This window comes from Pieris rapae, chromosome Z (assembly GCF_905147795.1).
Source record: "Pieris rapae chromosome Z, ilPieRapa1.1, whole genome shotgun sequence".
Taxonomy (NCBI): Eukaryota; Metazoa; Arthropoda; class Insecta; order Lepidoptera; family Pieridae; genus Pieris; species Pieris rapae.
In genome coordinates, this window is record NC_059534.1 from 3,764,018 (window position 1) to 3,780,707 (window position 16,690).

The window sequence follows — 16,690 nt, forward strand, 5'->3', positions numbered from 1 at the left end:
GTGCGCGGCAAGAACTGCCTTAATAACGCTCAGTTGATAGGGGTGGAATATCATCACCAATACTTGTAATTTATAGTATTATATAACTTGATAATATGTTTATTATAAAAAGATCGTTTGTCTATCAATCATAATCAAATAACTAGAATATTAAAGTCAGGTAAGTAAAATTCATCGGGAATTGTCATCAGTTAGGGACGTTAATGTAATATAAACTGAGTAGACATACGCCTACTCGTTCATGCGAAAATAGTTGCGCGGGCTCCGACAGTGACTCAGCACAGACAATGGTCTCGGTGTCCCCATGCAAATACTTGTGCCAATATAATCATAATATTCGTAATATTATTTTAATAAAATTATTTATATGCAATAAAGTGGTACATTCCGATTTATTTTTTTATAAAAACAACAGCACATTCGGCCATATAAAAATAGGCTTGCAAATGTCATAATAATAATATCAGTTAAGTTGGTTTTAAGTGGTGTCGAGACTTATCATTTAAATATTCTCCCAAGATATACAGGCAAATTCCTTTTCAAAAGGTATATTTATTAGTCAATACAAAATTCTTAAGTTAGATAAGAGAGGATAGCACCGGGTTACCGGTTCTATCTAAACAATAAAATCATGAATAAATAAATGTTATATATTTATTTTCACCTTATATCGACAAGTACCAAATCTTAAAAGGCCAGCATCGCGCTCTTGAGCCCTCTGGCATTGAGAATGTCCATGGGCGCCGGTATCACATAACTTTAGGAGGCTTCCTGGCAATTTGTCCCCTGTTATATATAAAAAAGAAGTGTAACTCACGGATAAGTACCGCCAACATTTTTAATCGACTCCGAAACCAATTTGGAGCTTATCGATTCGACATGACGTGTTTTTTGTTGATACAAACAGAACAATTTATTTATTTATCAATAAGGAAACATGACAGATACCGACACATCACAAATACAAGATATGTAAAACATATATACAAGTTATAATTATAGAAGTGTGTATGAGTAAGACAACTAAAAATAAAGAGTTAACAATAATGGACACGAAATTGAAATTACAGACATCAATTTATTGTAGAGAAAAATTCCGCGTAGGAATGAATTAATGTTTAAAATTAATTAATATGATGCAGCTTAATTGTTAGCTTTTAGTATCTTAAAAAGATGTCCTAAAGAGAAGAGGTGAATGTTTTATTTATTTATTTATTAATACTTATTAACATACACAAACAAAATACAATTGATCTAAACAAATGAAACGCGGCGGCGGCGGCGCGAGCGATCTCTTCCAGGCAACCAATGTAAGATTGTTTTTTAATTAGATAGGCTAACGAGAAGTGCAAAAAGACATATAGTTATTTAGACAAAACTAATGCAACAAAACAAAGAAATTTAAACACTAATATTTCAAGAACACATGAAAACGAAAAGTGCACATGAATCACGACAATTTTTGGTTAGTTTCACATCATTTACGACAGAAGTAAGGGATAGAGAAGAAAGGAAGAAAGATAAGCAGTTAGGATCTTTTATTGTGCAGGTGAGATACACATTTCATTTAACAGTTGGCAACCCCGAACCAGATGTATAAACGTGCAAAATTATACAATAAACAAGAATAACAATTTCAACATGAAATGGCAAAAACAACTTGTTTACGTTCGAACTTCAACAATACATTGTTAGTATGATCGACGGTTTTTCATTAAAATATATATATATATGTATATAAATATATCTTTATATACATATATATATTATGTACACACCCCTTTTCAAATCTTAAGTATCGGTAAGTAAGGTGCACGTTGACCTCATCTTCGTAAATTGAGATTTTCAAACAGACCGCATTCCTTTGGGTGGAACGATAACAAACCAAATATTCATTTTGAAAAACCGGTTATTATTCTTCAACATTTTAAATGGAAATACTAAGACTTGATTAGGAGCTGCTTTAGAGTATGTTTACACTGCCAAGATGCTTTGATTTGTTTAGATTATGTTAAGGCTTTAATATTTTATATATTTCATTTCATTTTCGTTTTACTTTAAACGACGAACGGTCTGGTTTTTTGACAAAAACTGTAGCTCTATTAATATAGGAATGTAGAAAAGATCGTGGCGCCACAATCCTCGGTGATTGCTTCAGATCTGGTGATCTGATTCGTGATTTTTGTTTATAATAAGCAAGTTCGGCATTTTGTGCCTGTCACGTGGACTTTTGGGGTGTCGGTGTGAGAGACATGGCGCGAAACTTCAAGTATGTCATTAATCTTATTCTGAGTCATGCTGGTTTTCGCACGATATTTTTCTCGTCGTACAAGCGATTGTTAAAAGGCGCAAATGGAGAGAAAATTCTACAGTAGGGGTTCGAACTTAAGGTTGAGAGTCGTACGTTCAAGTTACTAGGCCAACACCGATGCAATTCGGAAAATTCAAACAAAATTAAAAATAATTGTCCCTGATGGCGTACCTAATACTGGCAGTATTTCCTTGCGTATTGCGATACTTATCTGTTGAGCTCTACTCTCACTGTTACTCTACCTACCAGGCGCTAACTTAAATATTTACTAAGCGCCTGTGCACTTGACTAATCTAAAGATAACAATTGATTTTGAAATAAAATCAAGTACATTTCCGCGACCTCAGACTAGAATCTCTCATTAGTAGAGCGTCCCGTGTTCCAAACCAAAAATTAATTTGTATTGTTATTGGTCCTGTATTTATTGTTTACATGTCTAACCGTTTATTTACAGACTCTAAAGCACTTTTGATTTCAAACGCCAACTCGTAATTACTATTTAGACTTAAATATAGACATTAGGTGTCATTATCGCGTGTTTGTTTAATACAATGCGATTTACTCCAGCGAGCGACGTCTGACAAAAAAGTAGTTCATTGAATCCGCAAAAATGTTGGAGCTTTCTAAGGTGCACTACTGGTGAGATGTTCATTTATTTTGTGTGGTCAGTTCATTCTTGACTTGGTGTGTTTTGTTATTTTTTTATTACGGATGTATTTGATTGAAATTCTTTTGTTTATCTTTTGGATTCGTATTATATTGACTTTGTAATTAGGTTATATTTTGTGATAAATTATAAAATATCGGTCAGCGTTAGCAACTTCAAATTATATAGGCACTAGTTATAGGCATACTTTTATAAAATAGGACAAAATAGGGTTGAACGTAAAGTTTATTCCAATAAAATAATTAAAGTACTAGAAACTATTATGCCGTATTAAGTAATGTAAGTTACGACGAGTGTTGGAGGCTCATTACTAGCTGCTAAGGTATATTCAAATTGTATACATGTGTGTCTGTTTTATGAATGAGAATACGACTGATTAAATTTTTTCAAAAAACTTTTACCCATATACAAACTATACCATATGCAGGATCAGGGTCTGAAAATGTCTGACAACCTTAAGACAAGCGGTATGGGAGTACGGAGTACCTACGGTAGGCCGTGGCGCGGTAAGGGCGAGCGCGGTCGATGAGCCCGGTGGTAGGGGGCAGCACGGTGCCTGCTACGGGGCGAGGGGAGCCACTCCCCGCATCGCCCTTCTGCTTGCGCACACGTACGGTCGCGCCGCGCGTTCACTGATGCGTCATACTGCTATCGAAGACGACGCGTGTTCTATCCATTCGGAACGACACTTCCCGCGCGCCATGTGAACTTCTCGTGTCGATCATAATAATTTTTGTGGCGCGACCGCTAGTATTTAAATAACTTAATAATTTTTATCAACATGGACAGTGAATATCGTGATGCTGAAAGACATATGTGGCAGTGGTGCATGAGGTTAACACACGTGCTCTCATCGTTCCTGAAAGTGAGTAATTTCTAGACTTATTTTAGAGTGTGACTCGACGCTGACGTCTGTCATTCTGTGCTATGGTTCGGGCATGTTATTTTAGCAGCATGCGTCGGATCACGGTGCGGGACCGCGGCTGGCCGCCTGGAATGCGGCCTCCGCCCCGCGGCGCGTTGCTGGCGTCGAACGCGCCGCGCGTAGCGTAATAAATAAAGGCGGGGCATGGCTGCGTGCGCGCGCACCCTCCCGCGCCCTTCTGATCTTCGGGTCATTGACTCAGGCCTGTCCACTGCCGCTACCATAACCGTCACCGCCAACATTGCCGAAGACGACAATTCCCGGAAACGGTACCACGCTCTTGGCCTAGCCGCGCCTCGCTTATCCTTCATTATCTGTCCAATGTCAATGCCGCTGTTTGAACGTAACGGTCACAACCATTTCACCATTTTGAGCCGTAAGAAAGTTCTTAGTGAAACATATCTTGTTACAGGCAAAGGCTATTGACCTGTATGTAAACTATATTCACAAGAAAATCTAGTCAATTGTTGTTAATGCTGCCATTATTTTTTTATGTATTTACTACATTTACAATTAATATAATAACCTTATGCTTAATGGCTACAAAATTGTATACATAGAAAACATAGAGCTTACGAAACATGCGTCAATAACACTACTCCTATCCGGTTTACTAAACGTTGCATATAATGAAATTCGCACTGAAAGCTTACTATTACTAGAAGTATATGCCACCGTTAAGCCTGAGCGTCCATGCAAGCTCCGTTAGTGCGGCGTTGTTCGTTTCGTGAAATGCTAAAAATAAAGCGTGAACTTCCCGGTTGAATGGCGTCGTCGTCGGCGCGGCGGCCGGCGAGCGCGGGGAGTGGCAGGCAGCCATTGCCCTCGCCTGGTTTGTTTACAACTCAAAGCAGGGAGTGGTGCAACGCTCAATGCTCTGTGTATATTAACATTGGGTGCACAATTAAGTGTCCGCTGCGGGTTTAGTCCTTGCGCCCGCGCCATCTGCGCATGCACTATTAAAATAAACTTGTAGTCATATAACTTTACCGTACAAAAAATAGCGTCGGCTCGGCTTCGACCGCCAGGTGTATAGTACCCTTGATTGCGGTTAAGGTGCGTCTAGTGTTAGGTCAGTTATATCCACGAGATGGCGTGGCCGAAGACCTCGCGACTTTCGTGCCAATGACCAGATCTCCTCAGTGGGCCTCTCGTGATCCAATAAAATCCGCGTTTTATATTGACATTTAGTTATCACTGAATGTTATTATTCTGTTTATTATAACTCCGGTAATTTGATTTAGTTTTTTGTTTTTTACCTACTGTGTGTTTTGAGAGTGGCATAGTGAAAATTTTAATATCTGCATTGCGCTACATTTGACGAATAAATTCTATGGAAATATAACTTATTAAGGTAGAAAATGTGCAACCAATATACAACTCTCGGTAATTAATTAAGTCAAATCGTCACTATAAAAGGAGTCATGTGTAAGTTGCGACTGGGGAAAACGCCATCTACACATTATAGATTCTTGTGAACAGCGTGCGCACTGCGCATTCCAACCGACGAGTCGTTATCAATTCCTCTCATTCACTAATGGCGTCGTATCGGCACTGATAAAATTGTTTGTTCGTGTATGATGTACACAAAAATTTGTTACCAAAATTACTACATTATTTACAGTGTAAGTATCTATATGTAGGATAATATTTAAGGGCATCCGGTGGTGAAAATCAGCGTTTTCAATTCAAATGCAATACTTGTGTTATTGAGAGGCCAGATGTGAAATGGGGTGTGACGATATAGATTTAACACGCAAACATACCAATGAAGCGATAGCTTTCCTCTTGAATTTTTCTCTCGTGTATATTTTTTTGCGAAATGGTAAAATGCCACTAAGTTCCTAACTTTCGATAAATACAATAATTAGGCGAAAGTTTTTTTTTTGTTGTCTTAAAATAATATAATTAGTCATAGTATTGTTTAAAGATGGGAACATGTTGTTTAAACGGTACCGATTATAACGGTGTTCGTTCCGTTACAGTCGTGTATGTAGGGGAATGAGTATGTGTGTCACAACCCCATAATTGTCGAGTTAGCTGCAAAAGTGAAGTGCATTGCCTGAACCTAATTCAATTTAATTGTTTAGTAAATATAACAATTAAATAGTCTTTGGCAACAAATGTAATTTTTAATAATAAATACGTTTCTCTTTTAAACGCGTATTTGAATTAATACATCTTTTTGAAAAGTTTAATGTTTTACGTATTTAAATAATGCCAAAAGAAAAGTAACTAGTTTCTTTAGTTATAATAAAATATTTCAGATTGATTTTTAATAGTGACCTCATAATTTTTTTATAAAGTTTTTACTTTTCATTACACTCGAAAGTAAATAATTTTCGTAAATTTTGCACTAAGATACGATATCGGTTTTGTTTACATATAAATTTGTAATCTACAAAACATTGGATATGATTATGAAGTTAATATTTATATATATAGATAGATAATTCTTCCGCCTCGTATCTGTAGTAGATCTCAATGTAACACCTTTCACTTGACATTTCAGTGCAATATTGGTTTGGAAATAAATATCGTTGGTATCATTAATAATGACTCAATGTTGACTCAACGAAATCGACATCTTCATTTTAAAATGGTACATAGATACATAACAATAGTAAAACAATTATGGTTACAAAACAATGCTAGCCCATTAGCAAAGATTTTTTTAAAATTGTTTTATTTTATAAGACCTAAGTAGCCAAGTTCTCTGTCCATGACAATGGTTGGACGTGAAGTAGTATTGTACGTGACTTGGAAAAAAATGTTTTATTTAAATAAATAATTTATAAATACTATTCGTTTTATAGCACATTATAATGGATAACCATAGGTGATGTAACAAAGACTTTGAATACAAACTTTGAGAAAGTACAAGGTTGTCACTTGTCAATGTCAGTCAAGAGTAAGGTGAACGAAGTTATAAGCAATCAAGGGCGAAACAGCGAAGGTTTTTCGCGCGATTTCTTTTTGTTATCGTGCATAAAAATAATATCGTATAATAGCAATAAAAATATTTTGATCTAAATAAAAATAGTTTTAAGTTAATATGACCTTTGATTTTCCAAAGATCATAGAATAAAAAGCGATACGAAACCATTGTATACGAATAAGCACTCAATCAATAAGTGTTAGAAATAAAAATGAAGATTGACAAATAGTAAATTGGTTCAACGACTGATAGTTGTAGTAGAAATATAACGAAAAATTTATTCAACAAAGATTTGCAATCGATTTTCTTTAACACTTGGTTTTGTAGTGACGGTAATTGCAACCTACCTCGTGTAATTTGTAACAACTATTGTCTCTAGTAGATAATGAAAAACTGCGGCGTTGTACAAATAATTAAATAGCCGTAGTCTATTTAATAGTCATCTACTTCATATTATAATTATAGGTTATGTTATTAATGAACGATCGAGAAGTGTTCACACGGAGTCAATTCGTGTTCCAATTGTCACGGTCCTTAACACATTGTTGTTTAAATCGATTTGTAATTGGTTTAAATACTCAACTATAATATTGCAAGCGTGAATATCGAAAACATTGAAACACGAGAGTAGTGTGCATTTTAATGATGCGGATGTGAGGTCCTCAAAAAACTTACGAAGCGCCACGCTACACTTCCGCTGAAAGCAGTAGAGCGACGCTGCACGCAATAGGGTACATCTTGAGATGATCTATTTCGTACAGAAAATTTTACCTAGCGCCTTTTACTGCGCAAAAGCACCAGTAGATTTGAGTAAATAATGAGATTACCAATACAACATAAAGTACCGTGATATGCTTGCTACCCCCACGTTTAATCTTGTTAATGTATAGCTAGCTCAAAAATATCGTGTTAACAATATTTCCTGAGAGTTGTAATTTTCTAGAACAAAATTGTGGGATTGGGAACTATTAACTTTTAGCCGTAAAAACTCATAGAGCATCTGTTTAAAACCGGTTTGGGGCTCAGGTAGTCGTTCACTCCACATCATCCCCTAAAATCCACAAAAAATCTTCTTGAATTTGTGCAATAATAAGTATCTTACGCAGTGTAAGGGCGTTAGTGAATAAATAAAAAGTCCAATCTACTTTGAATTATTAATTATTTTATATTTGGTTATAATATAGGAACGAAAGCATTAATTAAATTATGTAATTCAACTTTTAAGAGTAGCTTTGAAGCCCCTAATGTAATTGAAGTAACTTTGAACTGTGCACGGTCAAAGCTTTTACCTCGAAGGCTCTTAGCAAACAAAAGCTCTTTGATAGTTGCAGAATCGTGTGGTGCCTTCCAAACATTCTTCACATTATATTCGCAGGCTGATTTATAATGTTAACTCGTTTCAGAACCGATGACAATGGAGTACTATCGCAGGCGTTTTGTACGCATGATGGCACCCTGCTTCAGTGATAGTGATTTGAGGTAAGAACTTGAACTTTGTTGCGACTTTGATTATAAGTTTTAATACAAATGTATACTTAATTATTAAATGTAGAATTAAAATTGTGTAAAAATAACGTTAAATACCTACATTAAACGTTATTTTTTTGCCGTTTATTGGATATGAAGAGGGAAATATGTTTCCTTAGAGATGTTTTTGCGTTGTTAAAACTGCGAATAATAACGCTTGTACGTTGGCGTCCGCTGCTGTTTATAATCTTTGGGAGCTTGCCAACGTACCTATTTGCCCGAGGCTCAGTATCTGCGTCTGAACCGCGTAGCAACGCATTTTTTAAACAATACATTAACATCTACGATTTATAGATAACAAATATTTGGTTTTAACGAAAATACCGAGAAGGTTGTTTTTTTTAAACGTTCAAGTTTATTTTAATTGCACATAAATTAAAAATATTGGTGTAATATTATTTAAATTCTGTAATCCTATTTCCCCGTTTGGATGGTTGAGATTTAAAATATTAACTTATAACACATTTTTTTGTGGCTCTTTGATTATAGCTATTAAATGTTAGACTTTGTGGTTGATAACATTAAATAAAATTGAATGACCTAAATAATGGTCCCAACTTTTGAACAAGCTGGGCTAGAGTGAAAAGATCAATGTATAGTCTGTGTGCTCCATAGGGGGTTATGGGCTTACAAGTGGGGTGTATTGTATTATGTAACAGGTAAAAATATTTGGGTTTTACTATTTTAAAAAACGTAGTTTTATTGGTTTATAAATCTTTAAGCACAAAACTGTTTAAATAAATGAATAAAAGTCCGTTTAATTTCGAATAATTAGTAGAATATACAGATTTGTTATATTTTTCTTCTTCTTGTTATCCTAATATACTCCCCTTCACGCGTTCTAGGCTACCTCCAGCCTTTTCCAAACATCTCTATCCATGGCTTTCTACCTCCATTCGCTTTCTGCTATTGCGTCTTATTATTTTCGGGCGCCCTTTTCTTCCCCTTTGTCTTTTCTATATAGTTATCTTCACATAACTTAACAACAAAATTATATATTTATCTTACCTCAATTAGAAGTGTCCTAATAAAGGTTGCCATATATTTATAAATCTGTTTATTTTTAACTATTATGATTAACATTTCAATCAATGACACACAATGTAAAAATAATAATGTGCTATTTCGGAGATAATATGGCCCGTTCATGCGCGTTTTCATTATCAATGTCGTCGCTTGGAGGTCAACTATCGCTCAATGCGTAATAGATAAGTACAATCTACCAAAACGCGGGCAAGTTTAACATTTGTATTTGTAACGCTTCAAATAAAGTTCATCTGTATGTTTAACGAATTCAATGTGCTAATTACATTATTGTTTTTAAATAAAAGTGTGCGCAAAACTGTAATAGATTTCATTATGTCTACATATACTGTAATACTATACTGCATATTTCTTAAACTCCAATTAAAACATAAAATTCCGGTGTTTTGTTGACATTTTTTTAATTTCTTTAAGAGCTTTCAGAATTCCTGTTATTTTAATTTTAAATAGTATATATTTATTTTGCATAATTTATGTTTACCTTAATTGTATCTATTACATTTTATTATTATATTATTTTATCTGTATACATTATATACATTTTACATAAAATAATTTGTAACATATACTCAAGATTTAGTTCAATGTATGTGGTAAAATTAAATAATACAATGTGACCTTTTACGATGAGACAGACGCGTCGCTTTCAATGTAGAGTTGAAGAAAAAACAAGACGAGGCGTTGAACTCCATTGCACCGCCCGTTAGCTTTATCCGAGGTCAGGGCGCGATTGTAGCTATACCTAACTGCGTTTAATACCTAGGATCAGGTGTTCGGGCGAACATCTGATTTAAGTATTTAGTAATGAACTTGAACTTTTGCGTTCACAACAATATGGTATTGTTATTGCATTTTCATATAGACGATTGGATTTTTTATATGTTTACTTATGTTTTCTAATATCAATGTCTTTATTACTTACAAACCAAATAGCGACGACGTCGAAATGGTATCAAATTCCTTATGTTCGCAACGCGCAAGCGTTAGCCGATCGATTTCTAAATACCTTAAGCTTTTCAATAAGAGGGAAGAAATATGGGATTAATTAAGTCGTATTTTTATTATAAATTTTATTTTATATTATCAGTTAAGCTGTACTTGTTGTCATAACAATCTCAATGTTGATACAATAATACTTGATACGCTAAATCAAAACAATATTCCAAATCAAAGCTGCCAATTCACCATTATATACGTACATTTAAAGGTCTCAATTAAATAGATTATTATTATGTGATTTAATAGTCATACATTATAATAATTATCATACATACTTTACAATGGCGCTGCTATTGTCAATATATATAATCTTAATATATATGAATCTCCTGTCTCGATGTTTGTCCGCGATGGACTCGTAAACTAATTAACCGATTTTAATTCTAATTTTCACACCGTGAGCAGTCTGCTCCAACTTAAGAGATAGGATAGCTTAGATCTTTAATTATAATCGGATTTTTTTTAATGTAAATTATTTGTTTATTATTTGATACAACTCTAACAGATGGCGCTTTGTTAAAAGTACCAACGTTTCACATAAGCTATCTACCTTACACAAAAGTTCTCCTACTGTTTCCCTTGGATATTTTACTACTATGTAATATAACAAGCCTTAGCCACAGCAACGCTTGGCCGAGTCTGCTAGTGTTGTATAATAATTATAAGATTTGACATTTTTTATATAATAATTGATATACGGTTTAGAGGTTCACAAATTATTGTTGTATATCACATAAATCTTTGTCTTAACAATATAATTTCTGCTACAGGTATCCAGCAACTTAAAGGGATATGAGACCTAAGCTCTCCGGGTGAATGGTGAGTTTCAATAATTTCTCTAATGCTATGCGATGCATAAACGCGACTTAATCTACGCTGAGCGATTAGTTAAGAAAAATAAAATAAAAAGAATGAATGTAACCTTTATTTTCATTGTTACAGAAAGTGCTATGCTGCTAGAAAATCAACTCAGATGTTCAGCATTTTTCCCTGCAATCCCCAGTCAAAACCAGGTAATTTGAATTTGATTTCTCAATAATATATATATGTTAAGTACTTTAATTTGCGTTGCTACTGTGTTACATTGAGCGTATGCTGCTGTTGCAATTGTTATATATGTTAATCTGAGTGTTTCTTATCGAATTTTCGTAAGATTCTTTAATTTGTGAAAGATAATTACCACTTAGATACCCCTAGCTCTGCGATCGAAGCGAAGCGTTTAAAAGGAAGTACTGAATAGATTTCGTAATAAATTTTGGCAGCTGTTGGCGAGCTTTGATGGCGAGCAGACACGACCGTGGTGGCGCAAGTTACAACAATGCACAGACAGGTAGGTCGAAATATGTATTAAAAATGGAGAAGTTTGAAATTGATTTCTACGAGGTTATTGTTTTAATTGATGAAGTGATTGTGCAACACTATCTATTATTATCGATTCGAATGTTGATTAAAATATTAATATGGGTACAAGATTTATGAAGTATTGAACGGAGATACAAAGGAAATCTTGTGTAATAAATGAAAAATAAAATTTCTCCATTTTGTTATAATATATATAATTTGTTGATTTTTAGCTACAAAATTTTTATCATACATGCTGTGCGTATATTTTTTTTATGATTTTGAATGAATTTAATTAATTTAATTTTGAAAATAAATTTGTTTAAAATGTATTTGAAATAGATTATAATTAATGTTAATAACTTCGTAATGGTGTTTATTATTTGTAATCAATGATATCTATTTTGTATTACGTTCTTGTTAGCTTGTAACATAATCAATTATTATTATATAAACTTCATTAATATCACTATTTATACCAAGATCATATAATTATGCAAAAAAAATATTTACATGTTCAAAATCTCTATCGAGGTATATATACAAAACCTCTCTAACCTCACAAACACATATGGAACGCTTTACGTAAAACTCAGTCAATAGACAAAATATTCGTCTATCATCACAAAACGTCCAGGCTTTGTTGACATGAAAGATCCTTTACAAATCACGTGACATACCTGACAGAGGTACCTTCTGTAACGGCAGTTATTGTTTTTGTATGACAATGTGAGCACCGCTCCATATTCGAACTAAAAACGATAAAACAAAATTGCATTCACATTTGAATATGTAGTTCAAAATACGAACAAAATTCCATACGTTTATTTCATGACATTATATGTTTATGCTAAAGGGAACTTTATTTAGGAGATAAAACAAAAGAAGAAACAACGGAAAGACGACGCGAGTCTATGATTCGACTAGAGATGTTTTTCGTTTAACTTTGTGACCTTTTTTATTTTGAAAATATAACGATTTAGGGAAGAAAAACTTAATTTCATATCAATATACCTTAAAATCTTCATCTTAAAAAAGGCTTTAAGGTTAATGTCATTACGGAACGATATGTATCAGGACTCGTGACAAGCGGACCTATGCTGACATATTAATCAATTTGGTAATGACTACTACTAATGAACGACACTAATACAAAAATACGGCCAAATTTACATTTCCTAACAGTTCTTAAATCGAAGACCCAGAAGAACTGGCAAGAAACTACGGCGTATCTTTTAATCATATAAATATTATATAAACATAATATTCATATCAATAAAGTTTTTGGCTCACAACGAAATTTGATGGAACTGCAACTGCCTTTGACGTAATGAAACTTAAAAATATATGTACATATTTAAAATTGAAATAATTAAATAATCTTCTTATTTAAAGTGGTAGGAATAAATGAGTATGTGTATGATTTTTTTGATTATAGTTTATGTGTCATATTCAAGTTGTTACATCGTATATATATATGTTGTCATTATCGCAACTAAGAAAATCTTTGCATTATTTTTGAACATCGACAACGCAACAATTTTCCTAAAAGCCTTCCTAGAAGCTATTGTAAAGACTTCAAATCAAATTTTCATACACATCGCTACCAAAATACTTGTAATTCTTCAATGCCCTTCTTTTTAATCTCCTACACAAACGAGTTAACTTTATCAAGTTTTTAGTTTTATAATAGTAGCAATCATTACTACGTGTAGTAAATTAAAACTCTTTCATCAAAAAGCTATCCCTGTATTAATTTCTCTTGACTGCTAAAAATCTATAAAAGAAGCTAAAATACAAATATATGTTTACTGTCTACCGAACAGACAATCATAAATATAGTATTAACAATTAATAATGACAGCATATATACTTACTCGAGGAAAGCACCGGTAATATCTAACAGGCCAACATAAATAATTGATTATCACTTACTCCAAAGGGAACCAAATCAAAGTTGCCGAAAACACAATTTGAGAATCTCAATATTGATTTTTAAAAACAATTGTTAAGATTTGTAGAGCTATTACCCGAAAGAACCATACCCTGGTGATTTATAAATAAATCCGTTATTTTAAAATAATGTTTAAATAATGTTTTTTTAATGTATGTAATTAACTATAGTTAATTAGTTGACATAGACGACATCTTACTTAATATGGAAGATACTTTAGCTAAATCAACTCCGGTTACGTACATAATACGTATGAACCACAAATATGATCATAAACTTAAAGTAAAACCAAACCTATAATAGTCAAAATATATAAATTGTGTCTCTAAATTGTTGACAAACGTAAAATATAACTATTTGATATATAAATTTGTTATATATTTGTATTCTTTGACGCACGTAATTTAAAATCTTGAAGAATATAATAAAATAAATGAAATGCACGTTTGTCGGTTATTCTATTTTATAAGTATGGTAAGTAGCGCATCAAAAACAAAATATATTCTCAAAAGAAATTCTTGCCACATTGCCCAATTCAGTAGCATCGTTAAAAAAACTATAAACTGTTTACCCTTTTAGGTTAGTATTTTCATCAACATGGCTGTTTCGTAAATTCGTGTTGATTTCATTATTCACTTCGTTTACACAGCGGAAAGGTTTTGACGGCTGAGCCCCTTTATGTGTTGACAGGATTTACACGTCGAAACCTGAAATATTCCAACGAGAATAGGGGAAAATTCCGTTGTTTACAATTTTTATAATTTTCTATTTACATATTATTTGAGGGATGTGTCTGGAAACCCATATCTAAAAATGTAATTTATAAACGAATGGATGCAAAAAATTGAATATAAGTATTATTTACTTTCATAAAACATTAATTTCATTTAGGCTTAAATAAATTTATGCCTCTTACAAATTATTAACAAAAATGGTACAATTACAATTCAAAGCCTTAAACACAACTTGCATTTTATGACGATCAAGAATATGACAATTTTCTCTTGATGTTATACAATATACATAAATAACATAATAGCATTGTGTTAATATCCAAATATGTATAAGTAAGAACAGTGGAATTGACATTCTGTCAAGTTTAATCAATTTTGCAATAAATTAATATAACATATAAAACTCTTCCGAATTTGTGTACAAGGACAGTTCATTTTAAACTATCTTCTTACATTAATTGATAACTGAAATTGTGACAGTGGTACACAGAGTCCATTAACAGGTCATGGTTACTTGAGTAAATCCTGGAGATTGCTCTAAAGAAACAAAAGAAAAGTCAGCGGCGCTGGCGCAACCTTCTAGCTCAGCCTCACATTTCTATATTCGTTATATTCCCAGCTAAAACAATGGCCCACAAGTAGTCAGGAGAATAGTTTCGCTAAAGTGGTTACAAACATAACATATACGAAGTGCTAAACTCTATAACGTATGAGATGTTTAGACTTAAAAGATGTCTTTGGCTCTAGCGGGTAATTCATAAGACATATCCATTTTTCTTAAATTTTCACCAATTTTATTATTCCCAATTACATTAACCCATAATATATATAACAAATGTTAACAATATAGTTGAAGCACTTTCTGTCCATTAATTCATGTCGTATACTAGCAGACTCGGCCAAGCGTTGCTGTACTACGTGCTACGGTTTTTGTTACATTACATAGAAGTAAGCTATTCAAGGGAAACTATAGAACTGATGTGAAAGGTAGATAGCTTATGTGAAACTTTTAACACAGCGCCATCTGTTAAAATTGTATCAAATAATAAACAAATAATTTGCAATAAAATGAAATTGCGACTATAATTAAAGATCTAAGCTATCCTATCTCTTAAGTTGGACCAGACTACTAACGGTGTGCCAATTTAATTTAAAATCGGATAAGTAGTTTAGGAGTCCATCGCGGACAAACATCGTGCCAGGAGATTTATAATATACTAGCAGACTCGGCCAAGCGTTGCTGTGGCTAAAGTTTTTGTTATACATAGTAGTAAGCTATTCAAGGGAAACTGTAGGAGAACTGATGTGAAAGGTTGGTAGTTTTAACACAGCGCCATAGAATTGTATCAAATAATTTGCAATTAAATAAAATTGCGACTATAATTAAAGATCTAAGCTAGCCTATCTCTTAAGTTGGACCAGATTGCTTACGGTGTGCCAATTTAATTTAAAATCGGTTAAGTAGTTTAGGAGTCCATCTCGGACAAACATCGTGACAGGAGATTTATATATATTATGATTAAGATGTAGTAGTATAGTATATGTAGCTTTAAAACGGATGTAACCTTTACTTGACGGATGAATGCACTTTAAAAACAACTTTCCCAATTAATATTAATGTTTACCTTTTATTTATGAGACCCAACAACACTTCCAACATTTATACAGAACAAAATATTCCCGTAAGACGAAATTTAAATTTCCAATCGAATTGCCCTCACCTGGGGTAACACTGGTCTTCAGTGTGGGGAGACTCGGGACAAGTAGGTCTCTTTATTTATTTTTATCCTGGGCAACTCTAGACTATACACTCTCCGCTGTGGTTTTCCCCTTAACCCTTTTACCAACTCCTGGCTGCGATACAGTAGTGGATTCTTGTCACTATCCACATCTTTCTCTTGTCATGTGATACATATGACCATTATGATAACGTTAGGCATAACCCATACAATATGCTGAAAGTAAAGTTATAACGTAGTTGTTTTTGATGAGAAAATGTGAATCAATATCAAAATATTAGCTTTAAAGCACTCACAAATGAAGATTGATAAGGCGGAAATTAATGAAAATGCAGTGGCGTCATACACAATGTTCATGTGAGATTAACAATAATAGCGATTACATTATTTGTTTTTTTTTTTTTTTTTTTTTTTTTTATATATAATTTTCAATCTACTCCCCTGCCATAGTGTCCAGGGACTTTATATTTCACTGATATTATTTAACGCGTCGGGAATTACGCCCCGACTA